Consider the following 22,946-nt stretch of genomic DNA (forward strand, 5'->3'; position numbering starts at 1 on the left):
GCAATTACCAGACTAGTTTGGTCTTGAAGGAGTACTCCAAGAAAAAGTTAGTATGCAATGACTGGAACAGATTTATTGCCTTTTTTCACTACAGGTATTCAAGAACATCTCAGTCAAATCAATAGTTTACCATAAACTAATGGAAGAGAAACATGAGAGACCATAACCAAGGAATTATTTGGTTTTAGAAAATTTGCCAACAAACAATTTAAAAAACATTTACAAACTATATTTATTGTGGGGTTGCCTCTGTGCCTTCTATTATATTCCATTGGTCTTCATTTCTATTTTTGTACCAGTACCATGCTATTTTTGTTACTATAGCTCTGTAGCATAATGTGAGATCTAGTATTATGATGCTTCCTGCTTCACTCTTTTTTTCTCAGGATTGCCTTGGTTATTCCAAATGAATTTTATGACTGCTTCTTTTTCTGACACACAAATACAACACACAGCAAGCAACAACAATCTCGCATGGAGAGAAGTGACAAAATTTGATTACCAGAGCTATCACATTATAATACAAAAAATGACCAGTTTAAACAAATTAAAAATGAGAGGCATACGAAGGAACAATAAAGTGTGTCCCATGAACAGTAAAAATAAACGGAAACTATCCCTGAAGAAACAAAGATATCGTGCTTACTACTCAAAAACTTTAAATTAAATGTGTCGAATAAACTTAAAGAGATGAAGGAAACCATGGACAAAGAACTAAAGGAAACTAGGGAAAGATATCCCCCAAAATAGAGAATATCAATAAAAAGATAGAAATAATGAAAAGAAACCAAACAGAAATTCTACACCTGAAAACCATAAATGAAGTGAAAAATACACTAGAGGATTTCAACAGCAGGCTTGAATAAGTAGAAAGCAAACAGGAAGATAGAACATTTGAAATTATCCAGTCTGGAGAACAAGAAAAAGAATGAAGAAAAATTAACAGACACTAAAAGGACTATAAGAAATCAAGTTTACCAATATATAATATGACAATGGGGAGTTCCAGAAGAAGAGAAAAAAGGGATGAATGTTTGAAATAATGATTCAAAATTTCCTAAATTTGACAAAAGACAAAATCTATGCATATAATCATATAATCAGCTCAATGAACTCCAAGTAATATGAAGAAATTAATACCAAAACACATATACTATCAAAAGACAAACAATAAATCACCAAAGCAGCAAAAGAGAAGCTACTCAACACATACAAGGAACAGTCAACAACATTAGCTGCTAATTTTTCAACAGAAACTATGAACATCAGGAAGAAGTAGGATGGCACATTTAAAGTACCAAGAGATAAAATTGTCAACCAAGTATTTGATAGACAAGAAAACCATCCATTAAAAAGGAGAAATTAAGACATTTTCAGAAAATAAAAGCTGAAAGCATCCAACAATAGCAGGTTTGCCCTTCAAGAAACATTAAATGGAGTCCTTCAGGCTGAAACAACACTAGAAAATAACTTGAAGTCCTATGAAGAAATAAAAACACTAGTAGGGCTAGGAATATAGCTCAGTGGTAGTATTGGCCTACTACACATGAGGAACTAGGTTCAATACCTTGTACTACAAAATTAAAAATTATTTAATTAAATTAAAAACAATGGTAAGGGTAGCTACACAGAAAAAATAAAATACAGTATAATGAATTTTACTTTTCATTTTTTCTTTCTATATATGACTTAAAATAAAAAATGCATAAAATAATGTCTATGTTAAGGGCACAAATGTATAAAGATAAAATTTATGATATTAATAATATAAAGGGGAGAGGGAAAGATGTACAGAAACAATTTTTATATTTATATTTATACTCACTTGAATATAAGTTTGGAGGTCTGTTATAATTCCGAGAGAAACCACTAAGAAAATGACATAAAAACATACCCCACAAATGAAAGGGAATTAACATATTTAACTATGAAAAAATTCAGTTAAATAAAACAAAAGGCAATAATGGTAGAATTGAGGAACAAGAAAACATAAGACATAGAAAACAAATTGCAAAATGGCAGAAGTCTTCCCTTATCAATAATTACTTTAAATGTAAATGGAAAAAACCTGCCCAAAAAGGCAAAGATCTGCAGAATGGATTTTTTAAAAATCATTCAACTATATGCTGAACATACTCTCTATCCAAAGACATAAATGCACCGAAAGTGAAAGGATATAAAAAACATTCTATGCAAATACTAACCAAAAAACAACTGTTGTGAATATACTAATATCAGAAAGAAAAAAAAAAAAAAACAGAACTGAACAAGAGATAAAGAGAGACTTTATATGTTGGTAAAAAGGAAAATCTATCACAAAGATACAAAATTTATAAGCACAGTTGAGCCTAACAATGGAGACCAATTACATATGAAACAAGTCACGAGAAAGAAGAAAATGGTTAACTCTGCAATAATAATAAGAGCTTTGAGCCAGAGGCAATGACACATGCCTATAGTACCAGCTACTTAGAAGGTTGAGGCAGGAGGATAACTTAAACCAGAAGTTCAAGGTCAGCCTGGGCAACATAGCAAGACCTCATTTCAAAATAAAAAAGTTGGTGATTTCAATATGCCCTTTCAATAATGGCTAAAACAGCGAGACAGAGTCAGTAAGGGAAGAAATTTCTTAAATATCGATATGAACAAAAATATACAGAACATTACCCATAAACTATAGAATAAACATTAATTTCAAGTACACATGAAACTTCTTCAGGATAAACTATGTTAGTCAAAAAAAGTAGTTGTAAGTAGTTTTTAAAGATTAAATCTTCTTTCACCACATTGGAATGAAACTAGAAATCAATAAGAAAAGGAAAACTGGAAAAATCACAAATATGTTGAAATTAGACAACACATTCTTCAACAACCAAAGGGTCAAACAAGAAATCACGAGGTAAATTGGAAAATACTTTGAGACTAGTGAAAACAAAAACACTACATACCAAAATTTATGGAATGAAGCAAAATCAGTGCTCAGAGGGAAATTTATAGCTGCAAATACATTCATTAAAAAAGAATAAGTATCTCAAGTCAGTAAACAAACTTTAGACCTTGAGGAACTTGTAAAAGAAAAGCAAACTAAATTCAAAGCTAGCAGAAGCAAGGAAACATAATAACAATCAGGAAGATTTTTTTTTAATTCAGAACAGAAGAGCAATAAAGAAAAATGAATGAAATGAAAAGTTGGTTCTTAGAAAAGAGCAACCAAAGTGACAAAAAATATAGTTAGGCTAAGAAAAAATACTTAAGAGCACTGATTCACTAAAATCAGAAATGGAAGTACAGACATTATTACCAATCTTATAGAAATATTAATGATTATGAAGTTATATTGGCTTTCTTTCACTGTGACAAAATACCTAAGAAAAAATTTAAAAGGAGAAAAGATTTATTTTGACTCACCATTTTGGAGGTTTCAATCTATGGTCATTTGGCTCTGCTTTTTCTGAGTCAATGGTAAGGCAGAAGATAATGGTGGGAAGGGTATGGCTGACCCAAGGTTTTCACCTCATGACAGCTGGAAAGTAGAGAAGAGTGAGAAATAGGAAAGGGCTAGGCACAAAACACACCCTTCAATGGCATACACCCAGTGACCTCCTTCCCCCAGCTAAGTTCCATCTCCTAAAGTTTTCACCACTTCCCAGTAGCACCATGGACTGATACCAAGTCTATAGCACATGCCCTTTAGGATAATTTTCAAATCCAAAACATAATTTTCTGACCCTAGCCCCCAAAGGCTCATGTCCATCTCATAAGGCAAAAATGCATTTAGTCCATATCCAAGAATCCCTAAAGTTGCAATAGTTGCAGCATTGCTTAAAAGTTCAAGTACAAAGTCTCCTCTGAAACCCAAAACAAACTTAGCTGTGAGGCCCTATAAGATTTTTTAAAGTTACATACTTACAACACACAATGGTACAGGATAAACATTCCCATTCCAAAAGGAAGGTATACAAGAATAGAAAGGAAGAATGGGACCAAAGTAAGACCAAAACCCAGCAGAGCAAACAACATACTGTATATCCATTTATAGCATTTGGGGCACATGTTTACATATTTGCTTACCAAAAGGCTTGGGAAACCCCACCTCTATGGCCTTGTTGATGGTGACCCAAATGGTCATTCTTTTGGGATAACTATGCTCACTGCCTGTGACTTGCTTTTCTTTCTTTCTTTCTTTCTTTCTTTCTTTCTTTCTTTCTTTCTTTCTTTCTTTCTTTCTTTTTCAGGAGGAGGGTACTGGGGATTGAACTCATAAGCACTTGACCCCTGAGCCACATCCCAATCCCTAATTTGTATTTTATTTAGAGACAGGGGTCTCACCGAGTTGCTTAGCGCCTCGCCATTTCTGAGGATAGCTTTGAACTTGAGATCCTCCTGTTATAGACTCACAAGCAGCTGCCTGTGGCTTTCTTCAACAAATGATCCACATTCCTGGCATTACTAACTTCCTAGCTCTCCATTGCAACTTATGACTTCACTCTCATAGCTTCATGCAACACCCTCCTATAGGCTGCCCACAGGGGTTCTAACCCTGCCACATACTGCCTGGTTTCCCACTATTCCTTTGAAATCTGGGTGAAAGCCTACACGACCTTATAACTATTGCATTCTGCATGCCTGTAAAACCAGTATCATATACATAATACCAGTGTGCCACCAGTGGGAGCAGGAAGTAGGCCTACTTAGACCCTGGCTGCTGTGGCCTCTGAGTGCTTGGAGAGAATGATGAAATGAATCCTGAGGAAATAAATTCCTAGTCAACCTTGTGGAAGCAGGATGCCCAGGAGCTCAGTTCTCAGATAAAACGTTTATGCTTGTACAACTTTGAACCATCAAGGGGTGAGGTCTTGCTGATTTCTGAGATGTTTCCTATTGTCCTGGTGCTTGGCTTCTTTTCAATGGCACTGATATCTTTAACTATCACATTTTCCTTGGCCACAACTTTAAATGCATTCCTTTTCCAATAAAAATGCAAATTTAAATCTTTGGTTCTTTTATTTTTAATTCCCAATTCTCACTATAAATCTGGCTAAAAGTGGCCAGCACTGCCTGAATTCTCTGAAAACCTTGAAATATTCTCTACCAGATTAATTAGTCTGTTACCTTTAAACTCAATTCACACACTCTTAGGACATGGACAAAATGTAGACAAATAATTTTCCAGAATATAATACACACGACCTCCACTCCAATTACCAAAAGAGTCCTCATTTCCATCTAAACCTTATCAGCACAGCTTTTATTTTACATTCTTATCAGCTTTCTATCAGAATTGTACATTAACCTCTGTTTACAGCATTCTATATTTTTGGCAGGTTTTCATTTTAATTCCAGACATTATTTTGTAAGAACTTAGACTTATTGTACACGTTAGGTTTTCTCTCCTAGAATTGGAATATGATAGGAAAATTCACTTGACAGAGCAAGTTCTCTGAAATGCATGCAGATTTTTAACAACACCTCACCCCAAGAGAAGGAAGAAATACCTGAACAGGGTTCCAGATTTATTAAGGTCTAACTGATACACAAAATCTTATACAAATTTAGATATGCATTATGGTAAGCCCAGAGTTAGTTTTGAAAAGTTGTTTTATTCTAAGATTTTTTTCTTTAATAGAAATTAGACTACTGATTTCAATTTTCTTTAGGAAAAATAAAAGGTATGGCTATGACTGAAGCATTTGTTTCCACATCAACTTTTATGTAGACTTGCGTGGAACTGAACTGCAGAGATGCAATAAAGTTCTGCCCCACTATGTAAAGGGAGATAGAATCCCTTGCTAGGTGACTTCTGTGGTTCTGGCCATATCATGAACTGCACAGTCAAGGCACAAGAATCTACACAGTTCTGAAATAACATGCTAGGCATAAAAGGCTTTAGCCCTAAGGTTTGTATTCTACAATGATTAATAAAGGACTAGAAGGGTGTGTCACTGTTAACACATGCACATCTATGAATATACACACATGTATACGCTCTCAACACCACTAGGATCGCTATACCACTTCCCATAGACTCCTGATGCTGGACAACACATCAAAACCAAATATGATCCCTGACTCTAAAACTTCATAGACATTTCATGTACATTTGTTGATATAATGAAATCAACACCTGTATTCAAAATAAAAATAATTTGAAGTGGTTTCTAACTAAAAGTATATACTATAATGCTATACAAATAAATATAATTTATACAAAGTATACAGAGAGGTAAGGAAAAGCTCAATAAAAAGTTAAAATAATTATTTTAGTAAAGTATTATATTTCATCTTAGGTGTTTAACATTCAAGACAGAAAGGGAAACATGATATGATGTGTTATGTAATTTATGGGTTATTTGTCCACAGATTGAGTACATGTTGTAAGATAATGCTAAACAAAAAAAGTCATTAATCTGGATGAAGGGTATCTATGAGAGATCATTATTTCTTTTCTACTTTAAGAGAAAAACATCCTCTCTGGAAAACCTGGCTGGGGGAGCACATTTTAAAAGAAAATAGTCATTTCCTGTAATCTCATTGCCCCGAGATAACTGATGTGGGAATTTTTTTTTCCTAATTGCTTTCCATTTTAAAAAGCGTAGGTGAAATCATACATGGTGGTATTTTCCTATTTTTTATTAATTTTTTAATCTTAAGAGTTTAAAGCTAGGGCTTCTATAACCTCCATCTCCCAACTATCCTAAATTCTCCCCATAAACTAGTCTCGAAATTTCAGAACCACATAATCAGGTGTAGTGACAATGACCCCATTTCTCAGTTTTGATGTCAGTCAGCTGTACAAGGCTGTGACAAAATACCTGAGAAAAATACTTTAAAAGATTTATTATTGGCTCATAGTTTAAGAGGTTACAATGCATGGTCACTTGACTTGTTTTTAGGCCTATGGTGAGGCATAATATCATGATGGAGAGGGCTTGACAGAACAAAGCTTCTCAACTCATGGCCTTGAGGAAGCAGAAGAAGTGGCTAAGGATAAAATATAACCTTCAATGATATGCTCCCAGTGACCTACTTTTGCCAACTAAGCTTCACCTCTAAAGTTTCCACCACTTCCACCACAGGCTAGTGACCAAGACTTTAGCACATGATCTTTGAGGGACATTGCAGATCCAAAATATAACATTAAGAAATACTTTGCATTATTTCACACAAATGAAATAATATGGATAATAATATAGATAAAATGGATGAATTCCTAGAAACACATAAACTACCAAAACTAACTCAAGAAGTCATAGAAACTCTGACAAGTATAAAGATTGAATCTGCAATGAAAACTAAACTAAAATAAAAATCTCAAAGAAAAGCCTATGAACAGATAGCTTCACTGATGAATTCTACTAATTATTTAAGGAGGAGGAATATTCATTTTTCTCAAGCTCTTCTCCCCAAAAATAGAAAAAGAAACACCCTAACTCATTCTACAAGTCCATCGTTACCCTGATATCAAAGTCAGACAAGGACATCCCCAATAAACAGAACTACAAATTGATATCCCTTATGAATAAAGATGCAAAAATCCTCAAGAAAATACTATCAAATGGAATCCAATAGCATATCAAGAGACTACACATCATGAGCAATTGGGATTTATCCCAGGAATGTAAGGATGGTTCACATTTTTTTAAAACTAATAAATGCAATACAGCACATTGATAGGGTGGAGGGGAAAACCCATATGGTCATCTCAATTAATATAAAAAGACCATTCACAAATGTTTTCTCTCCCAGAAATGCTTTTTCTCATATGCAGAAGCTAGAGTAAAGTGATAAAAGGAGGAAAGAAAGGATAGGCTACCAGAAAGATAAAGGGAAGATCAGTAGTATATAAGAAGGATATTGAGAGACAGAGTGGAGGGATGGGAAAGGGGAGGCAATGTGGAATGAATTCTTCAAAAATCATGTTTTGTGCATATATATATATATATCTATATATATAGATATATACCACAGGCAATTTCACTTTTATGCATAAAGAACCAATCAAATATAAATAAATAGAGAAGTGAAAGGAAGTCTAGTAGAGTAGAAGGAGGAGAATGGGGGAGGGGAGGGGAGGCCAGAGAGAACAGGGGGAGGAAAAAAGAGTCCTGTGAATTGAAATCGAGTTCCATGCATGTGTGAGTTGGTTAGGATGAACTCAACTACTATGTATAACTATAAATTTCTAATAAAAATTTAAAAAAATAAAAAGACCATTCAAAAAATCCAAAACTCCTTCCTGGTAAAAACATTCAAAAAACTAAGAATGAAAGGAAATTTCCTCAACATATTGAAGGCCAGATATTAAAAATCAACATCTAACACCAGACTAAAAGCTTTTCCCCTAAGATGAGAAACAAGACAAGGATGTATGCTTTCACCACTACTATTCAGCATACTAGAAGCTGTACCTGGAGTAATTAGGTAAGAAGAGAAAAAGATTCAAATTGGAGAGGAAGGAGTATCATTACTTATATATAGCAATATTTTATATATAAAGTCCTACAAAATATTGGTAGTACTAATAAAAACTACAAGTTGACAGTATATAATAATTAACATTCAAAAATCAGTTGTATTTCTCTATTTTAGTGATGAGCAATCCAAAATTGAAAAGAAAATAATTTGCTATGATTTGAAATTGTGTTCCTCCAAATTTCATGTGCTGAAACCTAACCTTCAAGATGATGGTAATAAAGATGCAAGGCCTTTGGGGGATGATTGGATCATGAAGGAAAGTCCTTCATGAATGGGATTACTTTCATTACAAAATAGATCCCAGATAACTGCCTTACTCCTTTCAGGATATAAGGACCCAATTAGAAGGCACCACCTATGATGAATGGGTCCTTATTAGACACCAAATCTGATGGTGCCTTGATCTTGGACTTCCCATCATTCCTAATGGTGAGAAATAAATGTGTTCATGGGACACCCAGTTTGTGGTATTTTGTTATAGCAAACCAAATGGACCAGTACAAATAACAGCATTAAAAGAATAAAATACTTAGGAATAAATTTAGCCAAAAATGTACAATATTTTAAATCTAAAACTACAAAACTTTGCTGATATAAGTTAAAGAAGACCTTTAAGAAATGGAAAGATATCCCCTGTACACAGATTATAAGACTTAATATTCTGAAACATGGTAATATTCTCCAAAGTAAAGTACATAGTTCTCTGGCCAATAGGTTTTTGACAAAGATGCCCAAACTACTGAATGGGGAGATTAGTCTATTGAACAAGTGTTTATGTGGCAACTGGACAAACATATGCAAAATATTGGATCTATACAAAACTTCCAAACACAATGTACAAAAATGGACCATAGAATGAAATATAAGAGCTGAACCTATAAAACTTTTAAGGGAAGTGAATCGGGAAGGGAGGGTGGGGAGGGCAAGGGTAAGTACAGGAGACTTAACTGGAGCAAACTATACTCCATGTATTTATAATTATGTCAAAACAAATCCTAATGTAATCTATTATGAACCAATTTTTAAGAATTTTTAAGAAAAAATATAGGGGTATGCTTCACAGCAAAGGAAACAATAAATGAAATCAAAAGCCATGTACAGAATGAGAGAAAATATTTGCAAACCACATATACAACAGGAGGTTAATATCCAAAATATATGTTACACAACTCAATAGGAAAAATAATAGCCTAACTTAAATTGACCTAAATAGACATTTTTCCAAAGAAGACATACATTGCTAATCATCAGAAAAATGCAATTCAAAACCAGAATGAGATATCATCTCACACATGTTAGAATGAATATTATCAAAAAGTCAAAAAATGGATTAGGGTGATATCATGAAGATGGCATAGTAAAAAATTCTAGCCTTTGTTTTACCCATAAAGAATAATTAAACAGTTATTGATAAATTGAAAAAACTCTGGAAGAGTTCAGGAGTTCATTTCAGAAGCTACAACAACACGATGGAAGAAAAATCTTATAATAAGTACACAAAATGGATTCAAAGAACAGTTTCATTTTGCCTGTATCATCACATCCCCTGAACCAGACTGCTCAGATCTCTCTGACATTGAGTTTACCTGACAGTAGAAAGGAGAGTGGGGGGTAAATAATCATCTTCCTCAACCTTTCAGGGCACTGCTCCAATGACTAACTTCAGTTTTGCTTTATCCAGATCCCTGTGGAAACTGGCAAAGCTGAGAAATCTGGAGAAAGCTGGGAATAAAGAAGGATGGTGGATATCAGTATCAATCATTAGGCAGAAGCCACTTCAGTTCACAGTGGCCTGCTTGGAGGACCTCAACAGCCTTTGGAGTTACCACACATACAACTTTCACTACAAAAGACCCAGCAGGGTCTGGGGTTGTGGCTCAGTGGTAGAGCACTTGCCTCACACATGTGAAGCACTGGGTTCCATCCTCAGCACCACATAAAAATAAAAAAAAAATAAATGGAATAAAAAGATATTTTTAAAAAGACCCAGTGGTGTTCACCATTATAAACCCCACATGCCTGTGCTATAGAAAACCCCTCAGTTTTTGCTGCTAAAGAAATCAATAGCCATCACAGCCACAGCACACCCCCTGTAGCCACCACAGAAGGCTCCTATTGTTTTTTTACCTTTGCAGTCCCCAGGTGCTTGATTCATAACCCCTCTCCCTCCTCCTGCCCCAGAGCCATCTCAGTTACTGTAGCCATGGGTATCCCGGCCAAGGGACCCAGCACAGTTTTCATATGCATTCCCACAAATGGCCCTGTATTCCTGCCACAGGCCCTGACTCCCACCACCACATGTGTACCTACAACTAATCCCTGTAGCTGGGCTTGTGCACCCCATCACTACTAGCCCCCACAGCTGGCTATACACAAGCAGCCAGGACCAACTCTTATCACCAGCCCATTGTTGTGCTTGTGTCCACAGTTAGCACCAAGAGCTGTACACATGCTTGCCACCAACCCAGGCCCCTGACACCTACACATGCACACACAGTTGACTCTACCTTCCAACACTTCCCAAACTAGTGTTAGCTGGTCCTTGCACTAACATTGTGTTAGTCAGCTTCTGTTAACACAAAAAAATACCTGAAATGATCAACTTTTAAGGTTTGTTTTGGAGGTTCCAGTCCATGACCAAATGCTTTGGGACTATGATAGCACAGGACATCCTGGTAGGAGCACATGACAGGGCAAGCCATTCACCTTAGGGTTGGAAACATGAAAGACAGGGGAAGATGAAGAGACTGGAGTCTTACAATTGGGCAATCCCTCAATGGCCTAATTTCTGATCATGAGTTTCCACTACCTCCCAATAGCACCATAGGCTGATAACTGATCTTTTAATTCATGGACCTTATACTATAGCAGACACACAAGAATACCACCAGGTAATCCCAGCAGCTTGGGAGGCTGAGGCAGGAGGATTGCAAGTTCAAAACCAACCTCAACAAAAGTGAGGTGGTAAGCACCTCAGTGAGACCCTGTCTCTAAATAAAATATAAAATAGGACTGGGAATGTGGCTTAGTAGTTGAATACCCCTGAGTTAAATACCTGGCACCCCTCCCCCCAAAAAAGAACACTACCAGTTTGGCCACTTCAGATATACACAAACATGCAGCTTGCCTGATCCCTATCACCAGTGCACACCTGGACATTGTACCATGCAACTGCATGCCATCATCCCAGACCAATATCAGCATACGCCACCATCCCCCACTGCCACACATGCCCCAGCAATTGGCTCTGATCCCTATTGCTGGATCCAGCCAATGTCACCTTACACATGCTTGCAATTATCCCTGGATGCAACACATATCTGAAGCTAGCCTCAGAGATAGAAAAGAGAGAAAAAAGAAATAGAGGCTTACTTAAAGAATAATGGATGAAAATGTTCCAAATCTGGGGAAAGAAAATTCCAGGCACATGAAGCTCAATGATCTCCAAGGATTCAGTTCAAAGAATTCACCAAAAGGTGTTATAATCATATTATCAAAAATCAAAGACAGAATTTTGAAATCACCCAAGAAAGGAGACCCCCTCACAGATATGGAACCTCAATAAGACTATTAGCAGATTTCTACATAAAAATCATGCAGGACAGGAGAAAGAAAGTTAGATGATACATTCAAAATGTTCAAAGTAATACTAAAGAGAGTTATTCTAGGTGAAACAAAAGACCACTAATTAGTGACCTAAAATATGAAAGAATAAAACTCACTGGTAGAGGTAATTATAAACTCAAATTCATAATATTGAATACCAGAAGGACAATGTGTGAATCACTTTTAATTCTAATATAAAGGTTAAGACAGAAGTGCTAAAACTAACAATACCTAAAATAACTTGATCTATACACAATAATAAGGTTTAAACTGTGACATAAAAAATATAAAATTGGGGTAGTAAAAGTGCTGAGCTATTGTATGCAAAGTTGTTAAAAGATTTAAATAGAATTGTATAATTATAAGATGTTTTATGTAAACCTTATGGTTACCACAAAGCAAAATCTATAGTAGATACACTAAAGTTAAAGAGAAAGAAAACAGCACACTACTACTGAAAATTATAACAAAGAAGACAACAAGAGAGGAAGAAAAAAAAAAGCAATTATAAAGCAACCAGAAAGCAATTAACAAAATGATAACAGTAAATCCCTACCTACAAAAATTACTTTAAGGACACATATAGACTAAAATTGAAGGAATGGAAAAAGATATACCATGTAGATGACAGATTAGATAAAATGGACCTTAAATCAGAAACCATCAAAAGAGGAAGTCATATTATGATGATAATTAGGTCAATGAATCAAGAAGATACAAAAATGGTGAATATGTATACATATAAATATACAAAGCAAATATTCAGAAATCTGAAAAGAGATATAAACAGCAAAATATTAAAGGTAGAAGATGTTAATACTCTACTTCAATATAGCTTATCCAGACAGAAAATTAATAAGGGAACATTGGACTTAAACTATACTTTAGACCAAATGCACCTAAGAGACATATACAAAATACTCTATCCAACAGAAACAGAATTCACATTCTTCTCAAGCACATGCAGAACTTTCTCTAGATTATATTTTAGGCCACAAAATAAGTCCTCCTAATTTTAAGAAGATTGATATCATATCAAGTATCCATTTTGACCACAATGGTATAAAACTAGAAATCAATAATATGAGGAAAACTGGAAAGTTCACGAATATGTGTAAATTAAACAACAGCCTCTTGAACAACCAATAAGCCAAAAAAAAAATCAAAGTGGAAATGAAAAAAATTTTGTTACAAACAAAAATGGAAACGCAGCACACCAAAGGTTATGAGATGCACCAAAAGCAATTCTAAGAGGTAGTTTTATAGTGAAGATATCTACATTAAATAAGAAGGGACTGCCAGGCCTGGTGGTGCACACCTATAATCCCAGCGTCTCAGGAGGCTGAGGCAGGAGGATTACGAGTTCAAAGCCAGCCTCAGCAAAAGTGAGGAGCTAAGCAACTCAGTGAGACCCTGTCTCTAAATCCTGTCTCTGAATAAAATACAAAGTAGGTTTGGAGATGTGGCTCAGAGGTCAAGTGCCCCTGAGTTTAATCCTTGGTACTCAAAAAAAAAAGAAGATGATGAAGATGAAGAAACCTAAATAAACAGCCAAATGTCACACCTCAGGTAAAAAACATAAGTAGAAAAAAGTAAGTCCATGGTTAATAGAAAGAAGAAAATAATATAACTCAGAGCAAAAATAAAATAGAAAAGAAACATAGTCAAGGAAATCCATAGAAGATGTCAATGAAATAAGAGTTGGTACTGTGAAGATAAACAAAATTGACAAAATTTTAGTTACACTAAGAAAAATAGGAGAAGACTCAAATAAATAAAATCAGAAATTAAGAGGTGATATTACAACTGATACCATAGAAGTACAAAAGATCAGAAGTGACCACTCTAAAGTTATACACCAACAAAGAAAAAATAAATGGATAAATTAGTAGAAACAAACTATGAAGATTGAATCATGAATAAGTAGAAAAATCTGACCAGACTAATAATGGGAAATCAGAATGAATCAGTAATAAGAAGTCCCCACAAAAGAAAAGTTCAAGATTTGATGGCTTCACCTAAATTCTATGAAACATTTAAAGGACTAATAACAAATCTCAAACTCTTCCAAAAACTGAAAAGAATGGAATATTTCCAATTTTATTTTATAAGGCATTACCCTGATACCAACCAGGCAAGCACACTGCAAGAAGAAAAATTACAGGCTAATATCCCTGATAGATATACATGCAAAAATTCTTTTGAAAATATTAGTAAACCAAATTCAAAAACATGTTAAAAGAATTGTACACTATTGTCAAGTGGAACTTATCCCTGACATATAAGGATCATCCAAAATATACAAATCAGGTAGGTTCAAGATGGCGGACTAGAGGGCAGCTGCATTTCATGTTGCTCCAGGACTCAAGATTCAAAAGAGGAGATAGTGACTTGGGACCAACTCAAAGCCGCCAGGTGAGTTTCTCCCATAGGGGAGGCGTCCCGGATGGGGCAGTAGCCCCGGAACGCAGAGAACTTTGTGAAGTAGAGTGACTCGGCGGGACGCCCCTCCCCCGCTGGAGCGGTAAAAACGGACAGCGAAGCGGAGCGAAAAATGGCGGATTGAAGTTTCCAGGACCGCGGGCAGATTCTCTAACCTAAGGAGACACACCTCCCCCGCTGGAGCAGTGAACTCAGAAAGCGGGGAACTTTGCAAAGGAGGTTGTGCGACACACCGCTTGGTTTTGAAGCGATCTGCCAGGACTTCGGGCAGCTTCTCTAAGAAGGGACAACCTAAGGAGACTCGTCTACGAAGGGTGAGGCTCCCAGGCCCAGGAGGTAGGTCTGGGCCCCTGGGAAGGCTGCCCTGCCCAGGCAGCAAGACACACCTACCCCCGTTGGAACAGTGAGCTCGGAAAGTGGGGAACCTTGCAGAGGAGGCCGAGCAGCACACCGCTTGGTTTTTTGGTTTTTTGGAGCAATCTGCCAGGGCTCCGGGGGCTGCCAGAGAAAGAGTTGGGTGGCGAGCTATTTGGATTCAGCAACCACCTGAACAACGGGGAGGGGGCTGTCCTGAGGAGGTGGAGGTGCGCAGTGAGTGGCTTGGTCTCCAAGCGCCCACACAGAACACCGGGTGGCTGCCTGGAGGAAGAGACGAGTGACGGGTCACTGGGGCTTGGAGCATATGTACGAGGCTCCAAGTGACTCTTCAGAGGAGGGGTCGCATAGCTAGGCGATTAGGTTTAAATCACGATCCGAGCCGGGGATCTAAGCACCTTTTCTTGAAAGAGCTACACAGAGACCAGCTGAGGGGTGGAGCAAAGGTTCCAGGACTGCCGGCAGCTTCTCTGAGGAGGGGCCACCTAAGGAGACTCATCTGCGAAGGGCAGGGCTCCCAAGCCCAGGAGGTAGGTCCAGGCCCCTGGAAACGTAGCTTGGGAAGGCTGCCCTGCCCAGGCGGTAGTTGTGGACTGAGGGGAACCTCTAGGAGGGGAACGGACTAGCGAGACCTCCCCACCGGGTGGATCTTCCCCGCCGAGTGAGGTTTTCCCACAAAGACGGTAAAACCAGAGACACAGGCCCAAACAGGCATTGCCTCAGACGGCAGTCTAGTTCCCCTCTGGATGACAATTGGTCAACAAGTAGAGGCACCTCTGCCCTCTAGCAGGGAATATACCCCACCTGAAGACCACCACCCCTAGAGAGGCAGCTACCTAGGGGAACACCGAAGTATCAACTTCCTCTAAGACTTCAGGCTACTGAAGGATAAGAGGGGATACACTAGCAATCTTCAGGGACATTATAAGTCAATAGAGGAAATCTGCAACATCTCTGCAGTCCACTGATACCTGAACAATATGAGAAAACAAGGGAAGAAAATGCCTCAAACAAATCTGGATGTTATATCAATAAAATCCAATGACAGCATGGCAGAAGAAATGTCAGAAAGGGAGTTCAGAATGTACATAATCAACATGATAAGGGAAGCAAACGATGAAATGAAAGAGCAAATGCAGGCATTGAATGAACGCACCAATAGACAGTTAAAAGAGCAAATACAGGAAGCAAAAGACCATTTCAATAAAGAGTTAGAGATATTGAAAAAAAAAACAAACAGAAATCCTTGAAATGAAGGAAACAATAAACCAAATTAAGAACTCCATAGAAAGCACAACCAATAGGATAGAACACCTGGAAGACAGAACCTCAGATATTGAAGACAAAATATTTAACCTCAAAAACAAAGTCGAACAAACAGAGAAGATGGTAAGAAATCATGAACAGAATCTGCAAGAACTATGGGATATCATGAAAAGGCCAAATTTGAGAATTATTGGGATTGAGGAAGGCTTAGAGAAACAAACCAAAGGAATGAACAACCTATTCAATGAGATAATTTCAGAAAATTTCCCAAATCTGAAGAACGAAATGGAAAATCAAGTTCAAGAGGCTTACAGGATTCCAAATACACAAAATTACAACAGACCCACACCAAGGCACATTATAATGAAAATACCTAACATACAAACTAAAGACAGAATCTTAAAGGCTGTGAGAGAAAAGAACCAAATTACATTCAGGGGGAAGCCAATACGGATATCAGCAGATTTTTCAATCCAGACCCTAAAAGCTAGAAGGGCCTGGAATAACATTTTTCAAGCCCTAAAAGAAAATGGATGCCAACCAAGAATCTTATACCCAGCAAAACTTACCTTCAGATTTGACGACGAAATAAAATCCTTCCATGATAAACAAAAGCTAAAAGAATATACAAAAAGAAAGCCAGCATTACAGAACATTCTCAGCAAAATATTCCATGAAGAAGATATGAAAAACAAAGAAGCAAATCAGCAAAGGGAGGAGATATCCTAAAGGAACTCTCAAATAAAGAGGAACCAAGTCGTGTCAAAAATAAGCAAATAAATGAATAAAATGAGTCAAATGACCGGGAATACAAATCATATCTCAATAATAACCCTGAATATTAACGGCCTGAATTCATCAATCAAAAGACATAGACTGGCAGATTGGATAAAAAAGAAAGATCCAACAATATGTTGCCTGCAAGAGACTCATCTCTTAGAAAGAGATACCCATAGACTAAAGGTGAAAGGATGGGAAAAAACTTACCATGCACATGGGCTCAGCAAAAAAGCTGGGGTATCCATCCTCATTTCAGATAAAGTGGACTTCAAGCCAAAGTTAATCAGAAGGGATAAAGAAGGACATTTCATAATGCTTAAGGGAACCATAAATCAGCAAGACATAACAATCATAAATATCTATGCCCCAAACAGTGGCTCACCCATGTATGTCAAACAAATCCTTCTCAATCTCAGAAACCAAATAGACCACAATACAATAATACTAGGTGATTTTAACACGCCTCTTTCACCACTGGACAGATCTTCCAAACAAAAATTGAACAAAGAAACCATAGATCTCAATAACACAATCAATAATTTAGACTTAACAGACATTTATAGAATATACCATCCAACGAAGAGTGAATACACTTTCTTCTCAGCAGCACATGGATCCTTCTCTAAAATAGACCATATATTATGCCACAAAGCTAATGTTAGCAAATACAAGAAGATAGAGACACTTCCTTGTATTTTATCAGACCATAATGGATTGAAACTAGAAATAAATGAAAGAGCAAAAAACAGAAATTACTCCAACACCTGGAGATTAAACAATATGCTATTATATGATGAATGGATAACAGAAGATATTAGGAAGGAAATTAAAAAATTCTTAGAGGTAAACGAGAACAAAGAAACATCGTATCAAAATCTCTGGGACACTATGAAAGCGGTACTTAGAGGAAGATTTATTTCATGGAGCGCATTTAATAAAAGAGGTCAAACTCAACAAATAAACGACCTAACACTACAGCTCAAAGTCCTAGAAAAAGAAGAACAGACCAACACCAAAAGTAGTAGAAGACAGGAAATAGTTAAACTCAGAGCTGAAATCAACGAAATTGAAATGAAAGAAACAATACAAAAAATTGACAAAATAAATAGTTGGTTCTTCGAAAAAATAAACAAAATTGATAAACCTTTAGCCACACTAACAAAGAGAAGATGAGAGAAAACCCAAATCACCAAAATTCGGAATGAACAAGGAAATATCACAACAGACACGACTGAAATACAAAACATAATTAGAAGCTATTTTGAAAATCTATATTCCAACAAAATAGAAAATTTTGAAGATATCAACAAGTTTCTAGAGACCTATGAATTGCCTAAACTAAACGAGAAGGACATATACAATTTAAATAGACCAATTTCAAGTAATGAAATAGAAGAAGTCATCAAAAGCCTACCAACAAAGAAAAGTCCAGGACCAGATGGGTTCTCAGCCAAGTTCTACAAAACCTTTAAAGAAGAGCTCATTCCAATACTTTTCAAAGTATTCCATGAAATAGAAGAGGAGGGAACCCTCCCAAACTCATTCTACGAAGCCAATATCACCCTGATACCTAAACCAGACAGAGACACATCGAGGAAAGAAAATTTCAGACCAATTTCCTTAATGAACATCGACGCAAAAATTCTCAACAAAATTTTAGCAAATCGCATACAAAAATGTATTAAAAAGATAGTGCATCATGATCAAGTGGGTTTCATCCCAGGGATGCAAGGTTGGTTCAACATCAGGAAATCAATAAATGTAATTCACCATATCAACAGACTTAAAGTCAAGAATCATATGATTATTTCAATAGATGCAGAAAAAGCATTTGATAAAATACAGCATCCCTTCATGCTCAAAACACTAGAAAAAATAGGGATAGTGGGAACGTTCCTTAACATTGTAAAGGCCATCTATGCTAAACCCATGGCTAATATTATTCTTAATGGTGAAAAACTGAAAGCATTCCCCCTAAAATCTGGAACAAGGCAGGGATGCCCTCTCTCACCACTCCTATTCAATATCGTGCTTGAAACTCTAGCCAGAGCAATTAGACAGACCAAAGAAATTAAAGGGATACGAATTGGAAAAGAAGAACTCAAACTATCCCTATTTGCTGATGATATGATTATATACTTAGAGGAACCAGGAAATTCCACCAGAAAACTCTTAGAACTCATAAGTGAATTCAGTAAAGTAGCAGGATACAAGATCAATGCTCATAAATCCAATGCATTTTTTACATAAGTGATGAATCTTCAGAAAGAGAAGTTAGGAAAACTAGTCCATTCACAATAGCCTCGAAAAAAATAAAATACTTGGGAATCAATCTCACAAAAGAGGTGAAAGACCTCTACAATGAGAACTACAGAACACTAAAGAAAGAAATTAAGGAACACCTTAGAAGATGGAAAGATCTCCCATGTTCCTGGATAGGCAGAATTAATATTGTCAAAATGGCCATACTACCAAAAGTGCTATACAGATTCAATGCAATTCCAATTAAAATCCCAACGATGTACCTTACAGAAGTAGAACAAGCAATCATGAAATTCATCTGGAAGAATAAGAAACCCAGAATTGCTAAAGCAATCCTTCGCAGGAAAAATGAAGCAGGGGGTATTGCAATACCTGAACTTCAACTGTACTACAAAGCAATAGTAACAAAAACGGCATGGTATTGGTACCAAAATAGACAGGTAGATCAATGGTACAGAATAGAGGACACGGACACAAACCCAAACAAATATAATTTCCTCCTACTAGACAAAGGGGCCAAAAATATGCAATGGAGAAAAGATAGCCTCTTCAATAAATGGTGCTGGGAAAATTGGAAATCCATATGCAACAAAATGAAAATAAACCCATATCTCTCACCGTGCACAAAACTAAACTCAAAATGGATTAAGGACCTCGGAATCAGACCAGAGACCCTGCATCTTATAGAAGAAAAAGTAGGTCCAGATCTTCAACATGTCGGCTTAGGACCAGACTTTCTCAACAGGACTCCCATAGCCCAAGAAATAAAAGCAAGAATCAACAACTGGGATAGATTCAAACTAAAAAGCTTTCTCTCAGCAAAGGAAACTATCAGCAATGTGAAGAAAGAGCCTACAGAGTGGGAGAAAATCTTTGCCAATCATACTTCGGATAGAGCACTAATCTCCAGAATCTATAAAGAACTCAAAAAACTCAACACCAAGACTACAAATAATCCAATCGACAAATGGTCTAAGGAAATGAACAGACACTTCACAGAAGAAGACCTACAAACAATCAACAAACATATGGAAAAATGTTCAACATCTCTAGTAATAAAAGAAATGCAAATCAAAACCACCCTAAGATTCCATCTCACCCCAATCAGAATGGCGATTATCAAGAACACAAGCAACAATAGGTGTTGGAGACGATGTGGGGAAAAAGGTACACTCATACATTGCTGGTGGGGTTGCAAATTAGTGCAACCACTCTGGAAGGCAGTATGGAGATTCCTTTAAAAACTTGGAATGGAACTACCATTTGACCCAGCTATCCCACTCCTTGGCCTATACCCAAAGGACTTAAAATCAGCATACTACAGAGATACAGCCACATCAATGTTCATTGCTGCTCAATTCACCATAGCAGATTGTGGAACCAACCTAGATGCCCCTCAGTTGATGAATGGATAAAGAAACTGTGGCATATATATACAATGGAATATTACTCTGCCATAAAGAATGATAAAATTATGGCATTTGCAAGCAAATGGACGAAATTGGAGAATATCATGCTAAGTGAGATAAGCCAATCTCAAAAAACCAAAGGAAGAATGATCTCGCTGATAAGTGGATGATGATACATAGTGGGGCGTGGGAGGGGTTAGTTTTAGGGTTAGAGTGAGGGTTATGGAGGGGGGCAAGAATGGGGGAAGGAAGGACTGTATAGAGGGAAAAGAGGGATGGGAGGGGTGGGGGGAAGGGGAAAAAAATAACAGAATGAATCAACCAACATCACCCTATGTAAACGTATGATTACACAAATGGTATGCCTTTACTCCATGTACAAACAGAGAAAGAACATGTATCCCATTTGTTCACAATAAAAAAAATATATATATATACAAATCAACAAATTTGGTATACCACATTTAGCAGAATTATGAGAAAAAAATCATATCTCAATAAATACAGAACATGTGACAAAATTCAGCAACTTCTCATGATTTAAAAAACATCAACAATTTGAGTATAGAAAGAATATAGTTCAACACAACAGAGGTACCCAGCCAACATCATAGTCAATGTTGCAAAGCTGAAAGCTATTACACTAAGATCAGACACCAAAGAAGGACACCCACTCTTGCCACTTGTAAATATAGTATTAGAATACCTCAGACTAGGGTTATAGCTCAGTGGTAGAGCCTGCCTAGTATACACAAGATCCTAGGTTTGATACCCACCCCACAATGAAATAAAAATAGAAGACCTAACCCAAACAATTAGACATGAAAAAGAAATAAAAGGCTGTCAAATCAGAAAGCAAGAAATAAAATTGTCCCAACAGCATGCATGATGTTATATATTAAAAAATTCTAAAGACCACCAAAAAACCATAAGAACTAATAAATGAATTCATGGAAGTTTCAGGATATGAAATTATTATTTGAAAAAGTCTATGCAGGGAGATCCAAGATGGCATACTAGAGGGAGGCTGCATTCCTTGTCCCTCCATAACTCAGGATTCAAGCAAAGGAAATACTGTTTCTCTGTGACGCAGTTGTTGCTGCCCATGGATCCCCTGCTGTTTACCCCATTCATCTGCCTGGATCACCCATCATCTGCCAGCATATCACCTGTCTTTTGACTGTGGATTGGTCACTGACTGCCACTTATCATCTACCATTTGCCCATTTGCCTGCCTCTTGCCTGCCCATCACCAATCTTTCACCTACTCATTGCCCACCACCCAATGTCTACCTGTCAGTCGCCCACCATTAGCCTACAGACTGCCCCTACAGAGCACCAGCGGATTACCTGCTACCTGCTGTTGCCTGGAAGTCCATTGTCACAGTACCCGGAGGTTGGTTACACGTGACTGTTGTGCTTTTGGGACAATAGCCAGGGCCTGCAGGTTTGCTGCTGGGGATGCCCCCATCTCAGGGCATGACCACCATGATCTGGGGACTCAGGCCATGGCCTGCAGATACATTGGGGTACCTGCCAGTCTGGTTGCATCTGAGGTCTTTCTGCTTGGTATGGTAGTGGTTGCCATCTGGTGGCCTATTTGCAGGGTCACTCCTTTGTTTTAGTGCACCCCTGGTGATCTCTCTGCAAGACGAAAGGGCATTGAGGTCTTGGGACTGCAGCAAGATAGGGCCTGGGGAAGCTGAAGCCCAGGTCCATCAGATTTCAGCCTACTTTGTGTGGGCCAGTCTGGGTCTGGAAAGCCTGCGGAAAACCAGAGAATAGGAGCAGTTCCCTGGGTGCAGCAGAGGTTGAAGAAACTGGAGAAAACTGGGCTCTCTCCAGTTCAGTGAGTCCTGAAGTGTGCATGGCCAGAAGGAGCCAACTATAACAGGTGAGAAGACTGGAAGAGGGTATGAGGGACCTTGCTATTGGCTCACCCACCCAACTGGTCCGGCACCCACTAGACTGGGAGTAACATCAAACATCAGACAACTCCACGTATTGGCAGAGAAAGGAAGCTGGGAAATTTTTTGAAAGCCAACAGAAGCAATCATTCAATTTTTTAGTGGAACTTTTCCTTTTCTTTTTCTTTTTTTCTTTCTTTTTTTTTTTTTTTTTGCCCCGTTTTCTCACACCTCTACCATCTTTGAATTCAAATATTTTTCATGCATCAATTTATTGAGGTATGGGATGTCTGAATAGTATATGACAGTTTTGTTGTGTATTCTTATAGTTTTACTACAAAAAAAATCTGTACATTTTTTTCTCTCACCCACCTGTCTCCCTGAATTCTCTTTCTCACTTCTCTCATACTAACAGCCAACCTCT

Source organism: Sciurus carolinensis, chromosome X, assembly GCF_902686445.1.
Source record: "Sciurus carolinensis chromosome X, mSciCar1.2, whole genome shotgun sequence".
Taxonomy (NCBI): Eukaryota; Metazoa; Chordata; class Mammalia; order Rodentia; family Sciuridae; genus Sciurus; species Sciurus carolinensis.